Below are 19,673 nucleotides of genomic sequence, written 5' to 3'. Positions count from 1 at the left end.
CGCGTCGCCGCCGCTCGGCTCCCCGGATGGCACGCCGCCCCACCTCGGACCGCTCACTGGCTGGGGGGGTGCCGCGGGCCGGCGCCGGCCGGCTCCGGACGACCCCTGGCCTCTCCTGTTCTTCAGCCGGCCTGGCTCAAAGCCAAGCCGGGGCCGCCCGCGCCGCCGGACCCCATCCTCGGACAGGCAGGGACACAGACACAGGTGCCCACGACAGACAGACAGACACACACACACACACACACAGACGGAGGGACACGGGCACTCGGAGCTGGGCCACAAGGCCTGTGGGGGCGAGGCAGCCACCCCGCCGGAGGGGCGCAGGCCCTGGAGCTGCCTTAGGAGCCCTGGCAGCCGCGGGCCCTGCAGCCACGGTGTCAGGGATGCCGTTCTGCCCCCATTCCTGCCCATCAGCCGAACCGCCGCGGGACCGTGTGCCTGTGTTGCGTGCGCGGCGCCCACGCCCAGGCGCGGAGCGAGTCTCTCTTGTGTCTCTTGCTGTGTTGCGCGCGGCCCTTTTCGGCATGGGTGCCGGCCGCCCCCGCGTCGCTGTGGCCTTGGCTGTTGCGGGGCCGCGGAGCGCGCAGCCCGGTGCCAACGGGGCCTGAGGCCCCGGGCGGTCGGGCCATCTGGTGTCCCGGGCCCGCGGAGCGTGGACGTCGTGGCTGAGGGCCGAAGGGACGGTGGTCCGCGGGGGAGGCAGGGCATGTCCTTCGGAGAGAAGGTGCAGGCGGGCCCGGGCCGAAGGTGGGGGGGGTTGCGGGTGGCTGGGTGGCTTGGAGGCTGGGGGCGGTGCCAGGGAATTGCTAGGGGCTGGGGGCGGGCCTGGGGGCGGAGATTGGGGCGGGGCGAGGAGGGCCCGCAGGCGGGCCCGGCCCCGGCCCCGGCCCCGGCCCCCAAAGCCCCGCCCCGGCCCCGGCCCCCAAAGCCCCGCCCCGGCCCCCCGGAGGGGCTCGCAGGCCTGCGGAGACGGGATCCAGCCCCCGCCCGGCTCCCCCCAGCGACCGCCCCCTCCCCGCCCCGGCCCCGAGGTTCCTGCTGTCGCCCCGTCCCCTCCGTCGGCCGCCTTCGGGCCCCCGCGGCGCCCTGGGACGCGCGGCCGGCTAGGACGTGGGTGGGTGTGCTTGAAGGGCGGGCTGCGAGGGTGAAGGGCTTGAGAGGAAGAGGAGGTGGTGCATGTGTGTGGCCTCCTGCCCGTGCAGCCGGCGCCCTCGGTGCTCCGCGGCGCCCTGCGGTGCTTCCGGCGGGGCGGGGGCCATGCCACGGGTCGCCCGGAGGGGGGCGCCGCCGCCGCCGCCGCCGCCGCCGCCGCGTTGGTCGAGGGGGCGTTGGCGGCCAAGGGACAGACAGGAAGGCAGGCAAAAGGCCGAGGAAAAAAAGCCTACAGCACCCGGTATTCCCAGGCGGTCTCCCATCCAAGTACTAACCAGGCCCGACCCTGCTTAGCTTCCGAGATCAGACGAGATCGGGCGCGTTCAGGGTGGTATGGCCGTAGACGTCCGCGGCTGCCGCTGGGCGCCCCAAGAGCCTGCTCTGCGCCTCTCCGGGCCAGGCGCCCGCCGCTCCTCAGCCCTCCGCCCGCCCGATCGCGCCAGCCCGCCTGCATGCTCGCCTGCCGGCCCGACTGATTGATTGACTGACCGCCTCCCGCGCCACGCCCGGGGTGGCGGAGGGCGCCTGCCCCGGGCCGGGCGGGGGGGGTGGGGGCCAAGACGCCTCCCGCACCCCGGAGCGGAGGCTGTCGCCGGAGCCCGGGCGCGCTCCCGTCCCCGGCCTGGCGGGCGCGTCGCCGCCGCTCGGCTCCCCGGATGGCACGCCGCCCCACCTCGGACCGCTCACTGGCTGGGGGGGTGCCGCGGGCCGGCGCCGGCCGGCTCCGGACGACCCCTGGCCTCTCCTGTTCTTCAGCCGGCCTGGCTCAAAGCCAAGCCGGGGCCGCCCGCGCCGCCGGACCCCATCCTCGGACAGGCAGGGACACAGACACAGGTGCCCACGACAGACAGACAGACACACACACACACACACACAGACGGAGGGACACGGGCACTCGGAGCTGGGCCACAAGGCCTGTGGGGGCGAGGCAGCCACCCCGCCGGAGGGGCGCAGGCCCTGGAGCTGCCTTAGGAGCCCTGGCAGCCGCGGGCCCTGCAGCCACGGTGTCAGGGATGCCGTTCTGCCCCCATTCCTGCCCATCAGCCGAACCGCCGCGGGACCGTGTGCCTGTGTTGCGTGCGCGGCGCCCACGCCCAGGCGCGGAGCGAGTCTCTCTTGTGTCTCTTGCTGTGTTGCGCGCGGCCCTTTTCGGCATGGGTGCCGGCCGCCCCCGCGTCGCTGTGGCCTTGGCTGTTGCGGGGCCGCGGAGCGCGCAGCCCGGTGCCAACGGGGCCTGAGGCCCCGGGCGGTCGGGCCATCTGGTGTCCCGGGCCCGCGGAGCGTGGACGTCGTGGCTGAGGGCCGAAGGGACGGTGGTCCGCGGGGGAGGCAGGGCATGTCCTTCGGAGAGAAGGTGCAGGCGGGCCCGGGCCGAAGGTGGGGGGGGTTGCGGGTGGCTGGGTGGCTTGGAGGCTGGGGGCGGTGCCAGGGAATTGCTAGGGGCTGGGGGCGGGCCTGGGGGCGGAGATTGGGGCGGGGCGAGGAGGGCCCCGGCCCCGGCCCCGGCCCCCAAAGCCCCGCCCCGGCCCCGGCCCCCAAAGCCCCGCCCCGGCCCCCCGGAGGGGCTCGCAGGCCTGCGGAGACGGGATCCAGCCCCCGCCCGGCTCCCCCCAGCGACCGCCCCCTCCCCGCCCCGGCCCCGAGGTTCCTGCTGTCGCCCCGTCCCCTCCGTCGGCCGCCTTCGGGCCCCCGCGGCGCCCTGGGACGCGCGGCCGGCTAGGACGTGGGTGGGTGTGCTTGAAGGGCGGGCTGCGAGGGTGAAGGGCTTGAGAGGAAGAGGAGGTGGTGCATGTGTGTGGCCTCCTGCCCGTGCAGCCGGCGCCCTCGGTGCTCCGCGGCGCCCTGCGGTGCTTCCGGCGGGGCGGGGGCCATGCCACGGGTCGCCCGGAGGGGGGCGCCGCCGCCGCCGCCGCCGCCGCCGCCGCGTTGGTCGAGGGGGCGTTGGCGGCCAAGGGACAGACAGGAAGGCAGGCAAAAGGCCGAGGAAAAAAAGCCTACAGCACCCGGTATTCCCAGGCGGTCTCCCATCCAAGTACTAACCAGGCCCGACCCTGCTTAGCTTCCGAGATCAGACGAGATCGGGCGCGTTCAGGGTGGTATGGCCGTAGACGTCCGCGGCTGCCGCTGGGCGCCCCAAGAGCCTGCTCTGCGCCTCTCCGGGCCAGGCGCCCGCCGCTCCTCAGCCCTCCGCCCGCCCGATCGCGCCAGCCCGCCTGCATGCTCGCCTGCCGGCCCGACTGATTGATTGACTGACCGCCTCCCGCGCCACGCCCGGGGTGGCGGAGGGCGCCTGCCCCGGGCCGGGCGGGGGGGGTGGGGGCCAAGACGCCTCCCGCACCCCGGAGCGGAGGCTGTCGCCGGAGCCCGGGCGCGCTCCCGTCCCCGGCCTGGCGGGCGCGTCGCCGCCGCTCGGCTCCCCGGATGGCACGCCGCCCCACCTCGGACCGCTCACTGGCTGGGGGGGTGCCGCGGGCCGGCGCCGGCCGGCTCCGGACGACCCCTGGCCTCTCCTGTTCTTCAGCCGGCCTGGCTCAAAGCCAAGCCGGGGCCGCCCGCGCCGCCGGACCCCATCCTCGGACAGGCAGGGACACAGACACAGGTGCCCACGACAGACAGACAGACACACACACACACACACACACACACAGACGGAGGGACACGGGCACTCGGAGCTGGGCCACAAGGCCTGTGGGGGCGAGGCAGCCACCCCGCCGGAGGGGCGCAGGCCCTGGAGCTGCCTTAGGAGCCCTGGCAGCCGCGGGCCCTGCAGCCACGGTGTCAGGGATGCCGTTCTGCCCCCATTCCTGCCCATCAGCCGAACCGCCGCGGGACCGTGTGCCTGTGTTGCGTGCGCGGCGCCCACGCCCAGGCGCGGAGCGAGTCTCTCTTGTGTCTCTTGCTGTGTTGCGCGCGGCCCTTTTCGGCATGGGTGCCGGCCGCCCCCGCGTCGCTGTGGCCTTGGCTGTTGCGGGGCCGCGGAGCGCGCAGCCCGGTGCCAACGGGGCCTGAGGCCCCGGGCGGTCGGGCCATCTGGTGTCCCGGGCCCGCGGAGCGTGGACGTCGTGGCTGAGGGCCGAAGGGACGGTGGTCCGCGGGGGAGGCAGGGCATGTCCTTCGGAGAGAAGGTGCAGGCGGGCCCGGGCCGAAGGTGGGGGGGGTTGCGGGTGGCTGGGTGGCTTGGAGGCTGGGGGCGGTGCCAGGGAATTGCTAGGGGCTGGGGGCGGGCCTGGGGGCGGAGATTGGGGCGGGGCGAGGAGGGCCCCGGCCCCGGCCCCGGCCCCCAAAGCCCCGCCCCGGCCCCGGCCCCCAAAGCCCCGCCCCGGCCCCCCGGAGGGGCTCGCAGGCCTGCGGAGACGGGATCCAGCCCCCGCCCGGCTCCCCCCAGCGACCGCCCCCTCCCCGCCCCGGCCCCGAGGTTCCTGCTGTCGCCCCGTCCCCTCCGTCGGCCGCCTTCGGGCCCCCGCGGCGCCCTGGGACGCGCGGCCGGCTAGGACGTGGGTGGGTGTGCTTGAAGGGCGGGCTGCGAGGGTGAAGGGCTTGAGAGGAAGAGGAGGTGGTGCATGTGTGTGGCCTCCTGCCCGTGCAGCCGGCGCCCTCGGTGCTCCGCGGCGCCCTGCGGTGCTTCCGGCGGGGCGGGGGCCATGCCACGGGTCGCCCGGAGGGGGGCGCCGCCGCCGCCGCCGCCGCCGCCGCCGCCGCCGCCGCCGCCGCCGCCGCGTTGGTCGAGGGGGCGTTGGCGGCCAAGGGACAGACAGGAAGGCAGGCAAAAGGCCGAGGAAAAAAAGCCTACAGCACCCGGTATTCCCAGGCGGTCTCCCATCCAAGTACTAACCAGGCCCGACCCTGCTTAGCTTCCGAGATCAGACGAGATCGGGCGCGTTCAGGGTGGTATGGCCGTAGACGTCCGCGGCTGCCGCTGGGCGCCCCAAGAGCCTGCTCTGCGCCTCTCCGGGCCAGGCGCCCGCCGCTCCTCAGCCCTCCGCCCGCCCGATCGCGCCAGCCCGCCTGCATGCTCGCCTGCCGGCCCGACTGATTGATTGACTGACCGCCTCCCGCGCCGCGCCCGGGGTGGCGGAGGGCGCCTGCCCCGGGCCGGGCGGGGGGGGTGGGGGCCAAGACGCCTCCCGCACCCCGGAGCGGAGGCTGTCGCCGGAGCCCGGGCGCGCTCCCGTCCCCGGCCTGGCGGGCGCGTCGCCGCCGCTCGGCTCCCCGGATGGCACGCCGCCCCACCTCGGACCGCTCACTGGCTGGGGGGGTGCCGCGGGCCGGCGCCGGCCGGCTCCGGACGACCCCTGGCCTCTCCTGTTCTTCAGCCGGCCTGGCTCAAAGCCAAGCCGGGGCCGCCCGCGCCGCCGGACCCCATCCTCGGACAGGCAGGGACACAGACACAGGTGCCCACGACAGACAGACAGACACACACACACACACACACACACACAGACGGAGGGACACGGGCACTCGGAGCTGGGCCACAAGGCCTGTGGGGGCGAGGCAGCCACCCCGCCGGAGGGGCGCAGGCCCTGGAGCTGCCTTAGGAGCCCTGGCAGCCGCGGGCCCTGCAGCCACGGTGTCAGGGATGCCGTTCTGCCCCCATTCCTGCCCATCAGCCGAACCGCCGCGGGACCGTGTGCCTGTGTTGCGTGCGCGGCGCCCACGCCCAGGCGCGGAGCGAGTCTCTCTTGTGTCTCTTGCTGTGTTGCGCGCGGCCCTTTTCGGCATGGGTGCCGGCCGCCCCCGCGTCGCTGTGGCCTTGGCTGTTGCGGGGCCGCGGAGCGCGCAGCCCGGTGCCAACGGGGCCTGAGGCCCCGGGCGGTCGGGCCATCTGGTGTCCCGGGCCCGCGGAGCGTGGACGTCGTGGCTGAGGGCCGAAGGGACGGTGGTCCGCGGGGGAGGCAGGGCATGTCCTTCGGAGAGAAGGTGCAGGCGGGCCCGGGCCGAAGGTGGGGGGGGTTGCGGGTGGCTGGGTGGCTTGGAGGCTGGGGGCGGTGCCAGGGAATTGCTAGGGGCTGGGGGCGGGCCTGGGGGCGGAGATTGGGGCGGGGCGAGGAGGGCCCGCAGGCGGGCCCGGCCCCGGCCCCGGCCCCGGCCCCGGCCCCCAAAGCCCCGCCCCGGCCCCGGCCCCCAAAGCCCCGCCCCGGCCCCCCGGAGGGGCTCGCAGGCCTGCGGAGACGGGATCCAGCCCCCGCCCGGCTCCCCCCAGCGACCGCCCCCTCCCCGCCCCGGCCCCGAGGTTCCTGCTGTCGCCCCGTCCCCTCCGTCGGCCGCCTTCGGGCCCCCGCGGCGCCCTGGGACGCGCGGCCGGCTAGGACGTGGGTGGGTGTGCTTGAAGGGCGGGCTGCGAGGGTGAAGGGCTTGAGAGGAAGAGGAGGTGGTGCATGTGTGTGGCCTCCTGCCCGTGCAGCCGGCGCCCTCGGTGCTCCGCGGCGCCCTGCGGTGCTTCCGGCGGGGCGGGGGCCATGCCACGGGTCGCCCGGAGGGGGGCGCCGCCGCCGCCGCCGCCGCCGCCGCCGCCGCCGCCGCCGCCGCCGCCGCCGCCGCGTTGGTCGAGGGGGCGTTGGCGGCCAAGGGACAGACAGGAAGGCAGGCAAAAGGCCGAGGAAAAAAAGCCTACAGCACCCGGTATTCCCAGGCGGTCTCCCATCCAAGTACTAACCAGGCCCGACCCTGCTTAGCTTCCGAGATCAGACGAGATCGGGCGCGTTCAGGGTGGTATGGCCGTAGACGTCCGCGGCTGCCGCTGGGCGCCCCAAGAGCCTGCTCTGCGCCTCTCCGGGCCAGGCGCCCGCCGCTCCTCAGCCCTCCGCCCGCCCGATCGCGCCAGCCCGCCTGCATGCTCGCCTGCCGGCCCGACTGATTGATTGACTGACCGCCTCCCGCGCCGCGCCCGGGGTGGCGGAGGGCGCCTGCCCCGGGCCGGGCGGGGGGGGTGGGGGCCAAGACGCCTCCCGCACCCCGGAGCGGAGGCTGTCGCCGGAGCCCGGGCGCGCTCCCGTCCCCGGCCTGGCGGGCGCGTCGCCGCCGCTCGGCTCCCCGGATGGCACGCCGTCCCACCTCGGACCGCTCACTGGCTGGGGGGGTGCCGCGGGCCGGCGCCGGCCGGCTCCGGACGACCCCTGGCCTCTCCTGTTCTTCAGCCGGCCTGGCTCAAAGCCAAGCCGGGGCCGCCCGCGCCGCCGGACCCCATCCTCGGACAGGCAGGGACACAGACACAGGTGCCCACGACAGACAGACAGACACACACACACACACACACACAGACGGAGGGACACGGGCACTCGGAGCTGGGCCACAAGGCCTGTGGGGGCGAGGCAGCCACCCCGCCGGAGGGGCGCAGGCCCTGGAGCTGCCTTAGGAGCCCTGGCAGCCGCGGGCCCTGCAGCCACGGTGTCAGGGATGCCGTTCTGCCCCCATTCCTGCCCATCAGCCGAACCGCCGCGGGACCGTGTGCCTGTGTTGCGTGCGCGGCGCCCACGCCCAGGCGCGGAGCGAGTCTCTCTTGTGTCTCTTGCTGTGTTGCGCGCGGCCCTTTTCGGCATGGGTGCCGGCCGCCCCCGCGTCGCTGTGGCCTTGGCTGTTGCGGGGCCGCGGAGCGCGCAGCCCGGTGCCAACGGGGCCTGAGGCCCCGGGCGGTCGGGCCATCTGGTGTCCCGGGCCCGCGGAGCGTGGACGTCGTGGCTGAGGGCCGAAGGGACGGTGGTCCGCGGGGGAGGCAGGGCATGTCCTTCGGAGAGAAGGTGCAGGCGGGCCCGGGCCGAAGGTGGGGGGGGTTGCGGGTGGCTGGGTGGCTTGGAGGCTGGGGGCGGTGCCAGGGAATTGCTAGGGGCTGGGGGCGGGCCTGGGGGCGGAGATTGGGGCGGGGCGAGGAGGGCCCCGGCCCCCAAAGCCCCGCCCCGGCCCCCAAAGCCCCGCCCCGGCCCCGGCCCCCAAAGCCCCGCCCCGGCCCCCCGGAGGGGCTCGCAGGCCTGCGGAGACGGGATCCAGCCCCCGCCCGGCTCCCCCCAGCGACCGCCCCCTCCCCGCCCCGGCCCCGAGGTTCCTGCTGTCGCCCCGTCCCCTCCGTCGGCCGCCTTCGGGCCCCCGCGGCGCCCTGGGACGCGCGGCCGGCTAGGACGTGGGTGGGTGTGCTTGAAGGGCGGGCTGCGAGGGTGAAGGGCTTGAGAGGAAGAGGAGGTGGTGCATGTGTGTGGCCTCCTGCCCGTGCAGCCGGCGCCCTCGGTGCTCCGCGGCGCCCTGCGGTGCTTCCGGCGGGGCGGGGGCCATGCCACGGGTCGCCCGGAGGGGGGCGCCGCCGCCGCCGCCGCCGCCGCCGCCGCCGCCGCCGCCGCCGCCGCGTTGGTCGAGGGGGCGTTGGCGGCCAAGGGACAGACAGGAAGGCAGGCAAAAGGCCGAGGAAAAAAAGCCTACAGCACCCGGTATTCCCAGGCGGTCTCCCATCCAAGTACTAACCAGGCCCGACCCTGCTTAGCTTCCGAGATCAGACGAGATCGGGCGCGTTCAGGGTGGTATGGCCGTAGACGTCCGCGGCTGCCGCTGGGCGCCCCAAGAGCCTGCTCTGCGCCTCTCCGGGCCAGGCGCCCGCCGCTCCTCAGCCCTCCGCCCGCCCGATCGCGCCAGCCCGCCTGCATGCTCGCCTGCCGGCCCGACTGATTGATTGACTGACCGCCTCCCGCGCCGCGCCCGGGGTGGCGGAGGGCGCCTGCCCCGGGCCGGGCGGGGGGGGTGGGGGCCAAGACGCCTCCCGCACCCCGGAGCGGAGGCTGTCGCCGGAGCCCGGGCGCGCTCCCGTCCCCGGCCTGGCGGGCGCGTCGCCGCCGCTCGGCTCCCCGGATGGCACGCCGCCCCACCTCGGACCGCTCACTGGCTGGGGGGGTGCCGCGGGCCGGCGCCGGCCGGCTCCGGACGACCCCTGGCCTCTCCTGTTCTTCAGCCGGCCTGGCTCAAAGCCAAGCCGGGGCCGCCCGCGCCGCCGGACCCCATCCTCGGACAGGCAGGGACACAGACACAGGTGCCCACGACAGACAGACAGACACACACACACACACACACACACACAGACGGAGGGACACGGGCACTCGGAGCTGGGCCACAAGGCCTGTGGGGGCGAGGCAGCCACCCCGCCGGAGGGGCGCAGGCCCTGGAGCTGCCTTAGGAGCCCTGGCAGCCGCGGGCCCTGCAGCCACGGTGTCAGGGATGCCGTTCTGCCCCCATTCCTGCCCATCAGCCGAACCGCCGCGGGACCGTGTGCCTGTGTTGCGTGCGCGGCGCCCACGCCCAGGCGCGGAGCGAGTCTCTCTTGTGTCTCTTGCTGTGTTGCGCGCGGCCCTTTTCGGCATGGGTGCCGGCCGCCCCCGCGTCGCTGTGGCCTTGGCTGTTGCGGGGCCGCGGAGCGCGCAGCCCGGTGCCAACGGGGCCTGAGGCCCCGGGCGGTCGGGCCATCTGGTGTCCCGGGCCCGCGGAGCGTGGACGTCGTGGCTGAGGGCCGAAGGGACGGTGGTCCGCGGGGGAGGCAGGGCATGTCCTTCGGAGAGAAGGTGCAGGCGGGCCCGGGCCGAAGGTGGGGGGGGTTGCGGGTGGCTGGGTGGCTTGGAGGCTGGGGGCGGTGCCAGGGAATTGCTAGGGGCTGGGGGCGGGCCTGGGGGCGGAGATTGGGGCGGGGCGAGGAGGGCCCCGGCCCCGGCCCCGGCCCCCAAAGCCCCGCCCCGGCCCCGGCCCCCAAAGCCCCGCCCCGGCCCCCCGGAGGGGCTCGCAGGCCTGCGGAGACGGGATCCAGCCCCCGCCCGGCTCCCCCCAGCGACCGCCCCCTCCCCGCCCCGGCCCCGAGGTTCCTGCTGTCGCCCCGTCCCCTCCGTCGGCCGCCTTCGGGCCCCCGCGGCGCCCTGGGACGCGCGGCCGGCTAGGACGTGGGTGGGTGTGCTTGAAGGGCGGGCTGCGAGGGTGAAGGGCTTGAGAGGAAGAGGAGGTGGTGCATGTGTGTGGCCTCCTGCCCGTGCAGCCGGCGCCCTCGGTGCTCCGCGGCGCCCTGCGGTGCTTCCGGCGGGGCGGGGGCCATGCCACGGGTCGCCCGGAGGGGGGCGCCGCCGCCGCCGCCGCCGCCGCCGCCGCCGCCGCCGCGTTGGTCGAGGGGGCGTTGGCGGCCAAGGGACAGACAGGAAGGCAGGCAAAAGGCCGAGGAAAAAAAGCCTACAGCACCCGGTATTCCCAGGCGGTCTCCCATCCAAGTACTAACCAGGCCCGACCCTGCTTAGCTTCCGAGATCAGACGAGATCGGGCGCGTTCAGGGTGGTATGGCCGTAGACGTCCGCGGCTGCCGCTGGGCGCCCCAAGAGCCTGCTCTGCGCCTCTCCGGGCCAGGCGCCCGCCGCTCCTCAGCCCTCCGCCCGCCCGATCGCGCCAGCCCGCCTGCATGCTCGCCTGCCGGCCCGACTGATTGATTGACTGACCGCCTCCCGCGCCACGCCCGGGGTGGCGGAGGGCGCCTGCCCCGGGCCGGGCGGGGGGGGTGGGGGCCAAGACGCCTCCCGCACCCCGGAGCGGAGGCTGTCGCCGGAGCCCGGGCGCGCTCCCGTCCCCGGCCTGGCGGGCGCGTCGCCGCCGCTCGGCTCCCCGGATGGCACGCCGCCCCACCTCGGACCGCTCACTGGCTGGGGGGGTGCCGCGGGCCGGCGCCGGCCGGCTCCGGACGACCCCTGGCCTCTCCTGTTCTTCAGCCGGCCTGGCTCAAAGCCAAGCCGGGGCCGCCCGCGCCGCCGGACCCCATCCTCGGACAGGCAGGGACACAGACACAGGTGCCCACGACAGACAGACAGACACACACACACACACACACAGACGGAGGGACACGGGCACTCGGAGCTGGGCCACAAGGCCTGTGGGGGCGAGGCAGCCACCCCGCCGGAGGGGCGCAGGCCCTGGAGCTGCCTTAGGAGCCCTGGCAGCCGCGGGCCCTGCAGCCACGGTGTCAGGGATGCCGTTCTGCCCCCATTCCTGCCCATCAGCCGAACCGCCGCGGGACCGTGTGCCTGTGTTGCGTGCGCGGCGCCCACGCCCAGGCGCGGAGCGAGTCTCTCTTGTGTCTCTTGCTGTGTTGCGCGCGGCCCTTTTCGGCATGGGTGCCGGCCGCCCCCGCGTCGCTGTGGCCTTGGCTGTTGCGGGGCCGCGGAGCGCGCAGCCCGGTGCCAACGGGGCCTGAGGCCCCGGGCGGTCGGGCCATCTGGTGTCCCGGGCCCGCGGAGCGTGGACGTCGTGGCTGAGGGCCGAAGGGACGGTGGTCCGCGGGGGAGGCAGGGCATGTCCTTCGGAGAGAAGGTGCAGGCGGGCCCGGGCCGAAGGTGGGGGGGGTTGCGGGTGGCTGGGTGGCTTGGAGGCTGGGGGCGGTGCCAGGGAATTGCTAGGGGCTGGGGGCGGGCCTGGGGGCGGAGATTGGGGCGGGGCGAGGAGGGCCCCGGCCCCGGCCCCGGCCCCCAAAGCCCCGCCCCGGCCCCGGCCCCCAAAGCCCCGCCCCGGCCCCCCGGAGGGGCTCGCAGGCCTGCGGAGACGGGATCCAGCCCCCGCCCGGCTCCCCCCAGCGACCGCCCCCTCCCCGCCCCGGCCCCGAGGTTCCTGCTGTCGCCCCGTCCCCTCCGTCGGCCGCCTTCGGGCCCCCGCGGCGCCCTGGGACGCGCGGCCGGCTAGGACGTGGGTGGGTGTGCTTGAAGGGCGGGCTGCGAGGGTGAAGGGCTTGAGAGGAAGAGGAGGTGGTGCATGTGTGTGGCCTCCTGCCCGTGCAGCCGGCGCCCTCGGTGCTCCGCGGCGCCCTGCGGTGCTTCCGGCGGGGCGGGGGCCATGCCACGGGTCGCCCGGAGGGGGGCGCCGCCGCCGCCGCCGCCGCCGCCGCCGCCGCCGCCGCCGCCGCCGCCGCGTTGGTCGAGGGGGCGTTGGCGGCCAAGGGACAGACAGGAAGGCAGGCAAAAGGCCGAGGAAAAAAAGCCTACAGCACCCGGTATTCCCAGGCGGTCTCCCATCCAAGTACTAACCAGGCCCGACCCTGCTTAGCTTCCGAGATCAGACGAGATCGGGCGCGTTCAGGGTGGTATGGCCGTAGACGTCCGCGGCTGCCGCTGGGCGCCCCAAGAGCCTGCTCTGCGCCTCTCCGGGCCAGGCGCCCGCCGCTCCTCAGCCCTCCGCCCGCCCGATCGCGCCAGCCCGCCTGCATGCTCGCCTGCCGGCCCGACTGATTGATTGACTGACCGCCTCCCGCGCCGCGCCCGGGGTGGCGGAGGGCGCCTGCCCCGGGCCGGGCGGGGGGGGTGGGGGCCAAGACGCCTCCCGCACCCCGGAGCGGAGGCTGTCGCCGGAGCCCGGGCGCGCTCCCGTCCCCGGCCTGGCGGGCGCGTCGCCGCCGCTCGGCTCCCCGGATGGCACGCCGCCCCACCTCGGACCGCTCACTGGCTGGGGGGGTGCCGCGGGCCGGCGCCGGCCGGCTCCGGACGACCCCTGGCCTCTCCTGTTCTTCAGCCGGCCTGGCTCAAAGCCAAGCCGGGGCCGCCCGCGCCGCCGGACCCCATCCTCGGACAGGCAGGGACACAGACACAGGTGCCCACGACAGACAGACAGACACACACACACACACACACAGACGGAGGGACACGGGCACTCGGAGCTGGGCCACAAGGCCTGTGGGGGCGAGGCAGCCACCCCGCCGGAGGGGCGCAGGCCCTGGAGCTGCCTTAGGAGCCCTGGCAGCCGCGGGCCCTGCAGCCACGGTGTCAGGGATGCCGTTCTGCCCCCATTCCTGCCCATCAGCCGAACCGCCGCGGGACCGTGTGCCTGTGTTGCGTGCGCGGCGCCCACGCCCAGGCGCGGAGCGAGTCTCTCTTGTGTCTCTTGCTGTGTTGCGCGCGGCCCTTTTCGGCATGGGTGCCGGCCGCCCCCGCGTCGCTGTGGCCTTGGCTGTTGCGGGGCCGCGGAGCGCGCAGCCCGGTGCCAACGGGGCCTGAGGCCCCGGGCGGTCGGGCCATCTGGTGTCCCGGGCCCGCGGAGCGTGGACGTCGTGGCTGAGGGCCGAAGGGACGGTGGTCCGCGGGGGAGGCAGGGCATGTCCTTCGGAGAGAAGGTGCAGGCGGGCCCGGGCCGAAGGTGGGGGGGGTTGCGGGTGGCTGGGTGGCTTGGAGGCTGGGGGCGGTGCCAGGGAATTGCTAGGGGCTGGGGGCGGGCCTGGGGGCGGAGATTGGGGCGGGGCGAGGAGGGCCCCGGCCCCGGCCCCGGCCCCCAAAGCCCCGCCCCGGCCCCGGCCCCCAAAGCCCCGCCCCGGCCCCCCGGAGGGGCTCGCAGGCCTGCGGAGACGGGATCCAGCCCCCGCCCGGCTCCCCCCAGCGACCGCCCCCTCCCCGCCCCGGCCCCGAGGTTCCTGCTGTCGCCCCGTCCCCTCCGTCGGCCGCCTTCGGGCCCCCGCGGCGCCCTGGGACGCGCGGCCGGCTAGGACGTGGGTGGGTGTGCTTGAAGGGCGGGCTGCGAGGGTGAAGGGCTTGAGAGGAAGAGGAGGTGGTGCATGTGTGTGGCCTCCTGCCCGTGCAGCCGGCGCCCTCGGTGCTCCGCGGCGCCCTGCGGTGCTTCCGGCGGGGCGGGGGCCATGCCACGGGTCGCCCGGAGGGGGGCGCCGCCGCCGCCGCCGCCGCCGCCGCCGCCGCCGCCGCCGCCGCCGCCGCGTTGGTCGAGGGGGCGTTGGCGGCCAAGGGACAGACAGGAAGGCAGGCAAAAGGCCGAGGAAAAAAAGCCTACAGCACCCGGTATTCCCAGGCGGTCTCCCATCCAAGTACTAACCAGGCCCGACCCTGCTTAGCTTCCGAGATCAGACGAGATCGGGCGCGTTCAGGGTGGTATGGCCGTAGACGTCCGCGGCTGCCGCTGGGCGCCCCAAGAGCCTGCTCTGCGCCTCTCCGGGCCAGGCGCCCGCCGCTCCTCAGCCCTCCGCCCGCCCGATCGCGCCAGCCCGCCTGCATGCTCGCCTGCCGGCCCGACTGATTGATTGACTGACCGCCTCCCGCGCCACGCCCGGGGTGGCGGAGGGCGCCTGCCCCGGGCCGGGCGGGGGGGGTGGGGGCCAAGACGCCTCCCGCACCCCGGAGCGGAGGCTGTCGCCGGAGCCCGGGCGCGCTCCCGTCCCCGGCCTGGCGGGCGCGTCGCCGCCGCTCGGCTCCCCGGATGGCACGCCGCCCCACCTCGGACCGCTCACTGGCTGGGGGGGTGCCGCGGGCCGGCGCCGGCCGGCTCCGGACGACCCCTGGCCTCTCCTGTTCTTCAGCCGGCCTGGCTCAAAGCCAAGCCGGGGCCGCCCGCGCCGCCGGACCCCATCCTCGGACAGGCAGGGACACAGACACAGGTGCCCACGACAGACAGACAGACACACACACACACACACACACACACAGACGGAGGGACACGGGCACTCGGAGCTGGGCCACAAGGCCTGTGGGGGCGAGGCAGCCACCCCGCCGGAGGGGCGCAGGCCCTGGAGCTGCCTTAGGAGCCCTGGCAGCCGCGGGCCCTGCAGCCACGGTGTCAGGGATGCCGTTCTGCCCCCATTCCTGCCCATCAGCCGAACCGCCGCGGGACCGTGTGCCTGTGTTGCGTGCGCGGCGCCCACGCCCAGGCGCGGAGCGAGTCTCTCTTGTGTCTCTTGCTGTGTTGCGCGCGGCCCTTTTCGGCATGGGTGCCGGCCGCCCCCGCGTCGCTGTGGCCTTGGCTGTTGCGGGGCCGCGGAGCGCGCAGCCCGGTGCCAACGGGGCCTGAGGCCCCGGGCGGTCGGGCCATCTGGTGTCCCGGGCCCGCGGAGCGTGGACGTCGTGGCTGAGGGCCGAAGGGACGGTGGTCCGCGGGGGAGGCAGGGCATGTCCTTCGGAGAGAAGGTGCAGGCGGGCCCGGGCCGAAGGTGGGGGGGGTTGCGGGTGGCTGGGTGGCTTGGAGGCTGGGGGCGGTGCCAGGGAATTGCTAGGGGCTGGGGGCGGGCCTGGGGGCGGAGATTGGGGCGGGGCGAGGAGGGCCCCGGCCCCGGCCCCGGCCCCCAAAGCCCCGCCCCGGCCCCGGCCCCCAAAGCCCCGCCCCGGCCCCCCGGAGGGGCTCGCAGGCCTGCGGAGACGGGATCCAGCCCCCGCCCGGCTCCCCCCAGCGACCGCCCCCTCCCCGCCCCGGCCCCGAGGTTCCTGCTGTCGCCCCGTCCCCTCCGTCGGCCGCCTTCGGGCCCCCGCGGCGCCCTGGGACGCGCGGCCGGCTAGGACGTGGGTGGGTGTGCTTGAAGGGCGGGCTGCGAGGGTGAAGGGCTTGAGAGGAAGAGGAGGTGGTGCATGTGTGTGGCCTCCTGCCCGTGCAGCCGGCGCCCTCGGTGCTCCGCGGCGCCCTGCGGTGCTTCCGGCGGGGCGGGGGCCATGCCACGGGTCGCCCGGAGGGGGGCGCCGCCGCCGCCGCCGCCGCCGCCGCCGCCGCCGCCGCCGCCGCCGCGTTGGTCGAGGGGGCGTTGGCGGCCAAGGGACAGACAGGAAGGCAGGCAAAAGGCCGAGGAAAAAAAGCCTACAGCACCCGGTATTCCCAGGCGGTCTCCCATCCAAGTACTAACCAGGCCCGACCCTGCTTAGCTTCCGAGATCAGACGAGATCGGGCGCGTTCAGGGTGGTATGGCCGTAGACGTCCGCGGCTGCCGCTGGGCGCCCCAAGAGCCTGCTCTGCGCCTCTCCGGGCCAGGCGCCCGCCGCTCCTCAGCCCTCCGCCCGCCCGATCGCGCCAGCCCGCCTGCATGCTCGCCTGCCGGCCCGACTGATTGATTGACTGACCGCCTCCCGCGCCGCGCCCGGGGTGGCGGAGGGCGCCTGCCCCGGGCCGGGCGGGGGGGGTGGGGGCCAAGACGCCTCCCGCACCCCGGAGCGGAGGCTGTCGCCGGAGCCCGGGCGCGCTCCCGTCCCCGGCCTGGCGGGCGCGTCGCCGCCGCTCGGCTCCCCGGATGGCACGCCGCCCCACCTCGGACCGCTCACTGGCTGGGGGGGTGCCGCGGGCCGGCGCCGGCCGGCTCCGGACGACCCCTGGCCTCTCCTGTTCTTCAGCCGGCCTGGCTCAAAGCCAAGCCGGGGCCGCCCGCGCCGCCGGACCCCATCCTCGGACAGGCAGGGACACAGACACAGGTGCCCACGACAGACAGACAGACACACACACACACACACACACACACAGACGGAGGGACACGGGCACTCGGAGCTGGGCCACAAGGCCTGTGGGGGCGAGGCAGCCACCCCGCCGGAGGGGCGCAGGCCCTGGAGCTGCCTTAGGAGCCCTGGCAGCCGCGGGCCCTGCAGCCACGGTGTCAGGGATGCCGTTCTGCCCCCATTCCTGCCCATCAGCCGAACCGCCGCGGGACCGTGTGCCTGTGTTGCGTGCGCGGCGCCCACGCCCAGGCGCGGAGCGAGTCTCTCTTGTGTCTCTTGCTGTGTTGCGCGCGGCCCTTTTCGGCATGGGTGCCGGCCGCCCCCGCGTCGCTGTGGCCTTGGCTGTTGCGGGGCCGCGGAGCGCGCAGCCCGGTGCCAACGGGGCCTGAGGCCCCGGGCGGTCGGGCCATCTGGTGTCCCGGGCCCGCGGAGCGTGGACGTCGTGGCTGAGGGCCGAAGGGACGGTGGTCCGCGGGGGAGGCAGGGCATGTCCTTCGGAGAGAAGGTGCAGGCGGGCCCGGGCCGAAGGTGGGGGGGGTTGCGGGTGGCTGGGTGGCTTGGAGGCTGGGGGCGGTGCCAGGGAATTGCTAGGGGCTGGGGGCGGGCCTGGGGGCGGAGATTGGGGCGGGGCGAGGAGGGCCCCGGCCCCGGCCCCGGCCCCCAAAGCCCCGCCCCGGCCCCGGCCCCCAAAGCCCCGCCCCGGCCCCCCGGAGGGGCTCGCAGGCCTGCGGAGACGGGATCCAGCCCCCGCCCGGCTCCCCCCAGCGACCGCCCCCTCCCCGCCCCGGCCCCGAGGTTCCTGCTGTCGCCCCGTCCCCTCCGTCGGCCGCCTTCGGGCCCCCGCGGCGCCCTGGGACGCGCGGCCGGCTAGGACGTGGGTGGGTGTGCTTGAAGGGCGGGCTGCGAGGGTGAAGGGCTTGAGAGGAAGAGGAGGTGGTGCATGTGTGTGGCCTCCTGCCCGTGCAGCCGGCGCCCTCGGTGCTCCGCGGCGCCCTGCGGTGCTTCCGGCGGGGCGGGGGCCATGCCACGGGTCGCCCGGAGGGGGGCGCCGCCGCCGCCGCCGCCGCCGCCGCCGCCGCCGCCGCCGCCGCCGCCGCGTTGGTCGAGGGGGCGTTGGCGGCCAAGGGACAGACAGGAAGGCAGGCAAAAGGCCGAGGAAAAAAAGCCTACAGCACCCGGTATTCCCAGGCGGTCTCCCATCCAAGTACTAACCAGGCCCGACCCTGCTTAGCTTCCGAGATCAGACGAGATCGGGCGCGTTCAGGGTGGTATGGCCGTAGACGTCCGCGGCTGCCGCTGGGCGCCCCAAGAGCCTGCTCTGCGCCTCTCCGGGCCAGGCGCCCGCCGCTCCTCAGCCCTCCGCCCGCCCGATCGCGCCAGCCCGCCTGCATGCTCGCCTGCCGGCCCGACTGATTGATTGACTGACCGCCTCCCGCGCCGCGCCCGGGGTGGCGGAGGGCGCCTGCCCCGGGCCGGGCGGGGGGGGTGGGGGCCAAGACGCCTCCCGCACCCCGGAGCGGAGGCTGTCGCCGGAGCCCGGGCGCGCTCCCGTCCCCGGCCTGGCGGGCGCGTCGCCGCCGCTCGGCTCCCCGGATGGCACGCCGCCCCACCTCGGACCGCTCACTGGCTGGGGGGGTGCCGCGGGCCGGCGCCGGCCGGCTCCGGACGACCCCTGGCCTCTCCTGTTCTTCAGCCGGCCTGGCTCAAAGCCAAGCCGGGGCCGCCCGCGCCGCCGGACCCCATCCTCGGACAGGCAGGGACACAGACACAGGTGCCCACGACAGACAGACAGACACACACACACACACACACACACACACACAGACGGAGGGACACGGGCACTCGGAGCTGGGCCACAAGGCCTGTGGGGGCGAGGCAGCCACCCCGCCGGAGGGGCGCAGGCCCTGGAGCTGCCTTAGGAGCCCTGGCAGCCGCGGGCCCTGCAGCCACGGTGTCAGGGATGCCGTTCTGCCCCCATTCCTGCCCATCAGCCGAACCGCCGCGGGACCGTGTGCCTGTGTTGCGTGCGCGGCGCCCACGCCCAGGCGCGGAGCGAGTCTCTCTTGTGTCTCTTGCTGTGTTGCGCGCGGCCCTTTTCGGCATGGGTGCCGGCCGCCCCCGCGTCGCTGTGGCCTTGGCTGTTGCGGGGCCGCGGAGCGCGCAGCCCGGTGCCAACGGGGCCTGAGGCCCCGGGCGGTCGGGCCATCTGGTGTCCCGGGCCCGCGGAGCGTGGACGTCGTGGCTGAGGGCCGAAGGGACGGTGGTCCGCGGGGGAGGCAGGGCATGTCCTTCGGAGAGAAGGTGCAGGCGGGCCCGGGCCGAAGGTGGGGGGGGTTGCGGGTGGCTGGGTGGCTTGGAGGCTGGGGGCGGTGCCAGGGAATTGCTAGGGGCTGGGGGCGGGCCTGGGGGCGGAGATTGGGGCGGGGCGAGGAGGGCCCCGGCCCCGGCCCCGGCCCCCAAAGCCCCGCCCCGGCCCCGGCCCCCAAAGCCCCGCCCCGGCCCCCCGGAGGGGCTCGCAGGCCTGCGGAGACGGGATCCAGCCCCCGCCCGGCTCCCCCCAGCGACCGCCCCCTCCCCGCCCCGGCCCCGAGGTTCCTGCTGTCGCCCCGTCCCCTCCGTCGGCCGCCTTCGGGCCCCCGCGGCGCCCTGGGACGCGCGGCCGGCTAGGACGTGGGTGGGTGTGCTTGAAGGGCGGGCTGCGAGGGTGAAGGGCTTGAGAGGAAGAGGAGGTGGTGCATGTGTGTGGCCTCCTGCCCGTGCAGCCGGCGCCCTCGGTGCTCCGCGGCGCCCTGCGGTGCTTCCGGCGGGGCGGGGGCCATGCCACGGGTCGCCCGGAGGGGGGCGCCGCCGCCGCCGCCGCCGCCGCCGCCGCCGCCGCCGCCGCCGCCGCGTTGGTCGAGGGGGCGTTGGCGGCCAAGGGACAGACAGGAAGGCAGGCAAAAGGCCGAGGAAAAAAAGCCTACAGCACCCGGTATTCCCAGGCGGTCTCCCATCCAAGTACTAACCAGGCCCGACCCTGCTTAGCTTCCGAGATCAGACGAGATCGGGCGCGTTCAGGGTGGTATGGCCGTAGACGTCCGCGGCTGCCGCTGGGCGCCCCAAGAGCCTGCTCTGCGCCTCTCCGGGCCAGGCGCCCGCCGCTCCTCAGCCCTCCGCCCGCCCGATCGCGCCAGCCCGCCTGCATGCTCGCCTGCCGGCCCGACTGATTGATTGACTGACCGCCTCCCGCGCCACGCCCGGGGTGGCGGAGGGCGCCTGCCCCGGGCCGGGCGGGGGGGGTGGGGGCCAAGACGCCTCCCGCACCCCGGAGCGGAGGCTGTCGCCGGAGCCCGGGCGCGCTCCCGTCCCCGGCCT

At 76.1% G+C, this 19,673-nt stretch overlaps 11 non-coding genes across 11 annotated transcripts; all 11 read right to left on the bottom strand.

The window, feature by feature from the left end:
• Nucleotides 1–1,378: 1,378 nt before the first annotated feature.
• On the bottom strand, nucleotides 1,379–1,497 carry LOC140598811 (5S ribosomal RNA). Its single transcript, XR_012001370.1, has one exon. It is a non-coding gene; the product is annotated as a 5S ribosomal RNA (ribosomal RNA).
• Nucleotides 1,498–3,143: 1,646 nt separating this feature from the next.
• On the bottom strand, nucleotides 3,144–3,262 carry LOC140598810 (5S ribosomal RNA). The gene has a single exon (XR_012001369.1). It is a non-coding gene; the product is annotated as a 5S ribosomal RNA (ribosomal RNA).
• Nucleotides 3,263–4,935: 1,673 nt separating this feature from the next.
• LOC140598809 (5S ribosomal RNA) lies at nucleotides 4,936–5,054 on the bottom strand. Its single transcript, XR_012001368.1, has one exon. It is a non-coding gene; the product is annotated as a 5S ribosomal RNA (ribosomal RNA).
• Nucleotides 5,055–6,756: 1,702 nt separating this feature from the next.
• LOC140598804 (5S ribosomal RNA) lies at nucleotides 6,757–6,875 on the bottom strand. Its single transcript, XR_012001364.1, has one exon. It is a non-coding gene; the product is annotated as a 5S ribosomal RNA (ribosomal RNA).
• Nucleotides 6,876–8,549: 1,674 nt separating this feature from the next.
• Nucleotides 8,550–8,668, bottom strand: LOC140598793 (5S ribosomal RNA). Its single transcript, XR_012001353.1, has one exon. It is a non-coding gene; the product is annotated as a 5S ribosomal RNA (ribosomal RNA).
• Nucleotides 8,669–10,329: 1,661 nt separating this feature from the next.
• On the bottom strand, nucleotides 10,330–10,448 carry LOC140598782 (5S ribosomal RNA). Its single transcript, XR_012001342.1, has one exon. It is a non-coding gene; the product is annotated as a 5S ribosomal RNA (ribosomal RNA).
• Nucleotides 10,449–12,115: 1,667 nt separating this feature from the next.
• LOC140598771 (5S ribosomal RNA) lies at nucleotides 12,116–12,234 on the bottom strand. Its single transcript, XR_012001331.1, has one exon. It is a non-coding gene; the product is annotated as a 5S ribosomal RNA (ribosomal RNA).
• Nucleotides 12,235–13,901: 1,667 nt separating this feature from the next.
• Nucleotides 13,902–14,020, bottom strand: LOC140598854 (5S ribosomal RNA). The gene has a single exon (XR_012001410.1). It is a non-coding gene; the product is annotated as a 5S ribosomal RNA (ribosomal RNA).
• Nucleotides 14,021–15,690: 1,670 nt separating this feature from the next.
• LOC140598842 (5S ribosomal RNA) lies at nucleotides 15,691–15,809 on the bottom strand. The gene has a single exon (XR_012001399.1). It is a non-coding gene; the product is annotated as a 5S ribosomal RNA (ribosomal RNA).
• A 1,673-nt stretch (nucleotides 15,810–17,482) lies between these two features.
• On the bottom strand, nucleotides 17,483–17,601 carry LOC140598831 (5S ribosomal RNA). The gene has a single exon (XR_012001388.1). It is a non-coding gene; the product is annotated as a 5S ribosomal RNA (ribosomal RNA).
• Nucleotides 17,602–19,275: 1,674 nt separating this feature from the next.
• Nucleotides 19,276–19,394, bottom strand: LOC140598819 (5S ribosomal RNA). Its single transcript, XR_012001376.1, has one exon. It is a non-coding gene; the product is annotated as a 5S ribosomal RNA (ribosomal RNA).
• Between the last annotated feature and the right edge of the window lie 279 nt (nucleotides 19,395–19,673).

Source organism: Vulpes vulpes, chromosome 4, assembly GCF_048418805.1.
Source record: "Vulpes vulpes isolate BD-2025 chromosome 4, VulVul3, whole genome shotgun sequence".
In the NCBI taxonomy this organism is placed as follows: Eukaryota; Metazoa; Chordata; class Mammalia; order Carnivora; family Canidae; genus Vulpes; species Vulpes vulpes.
This window is presented reverse-complemented; position numbering and strand designations above follow the sequence as displayed.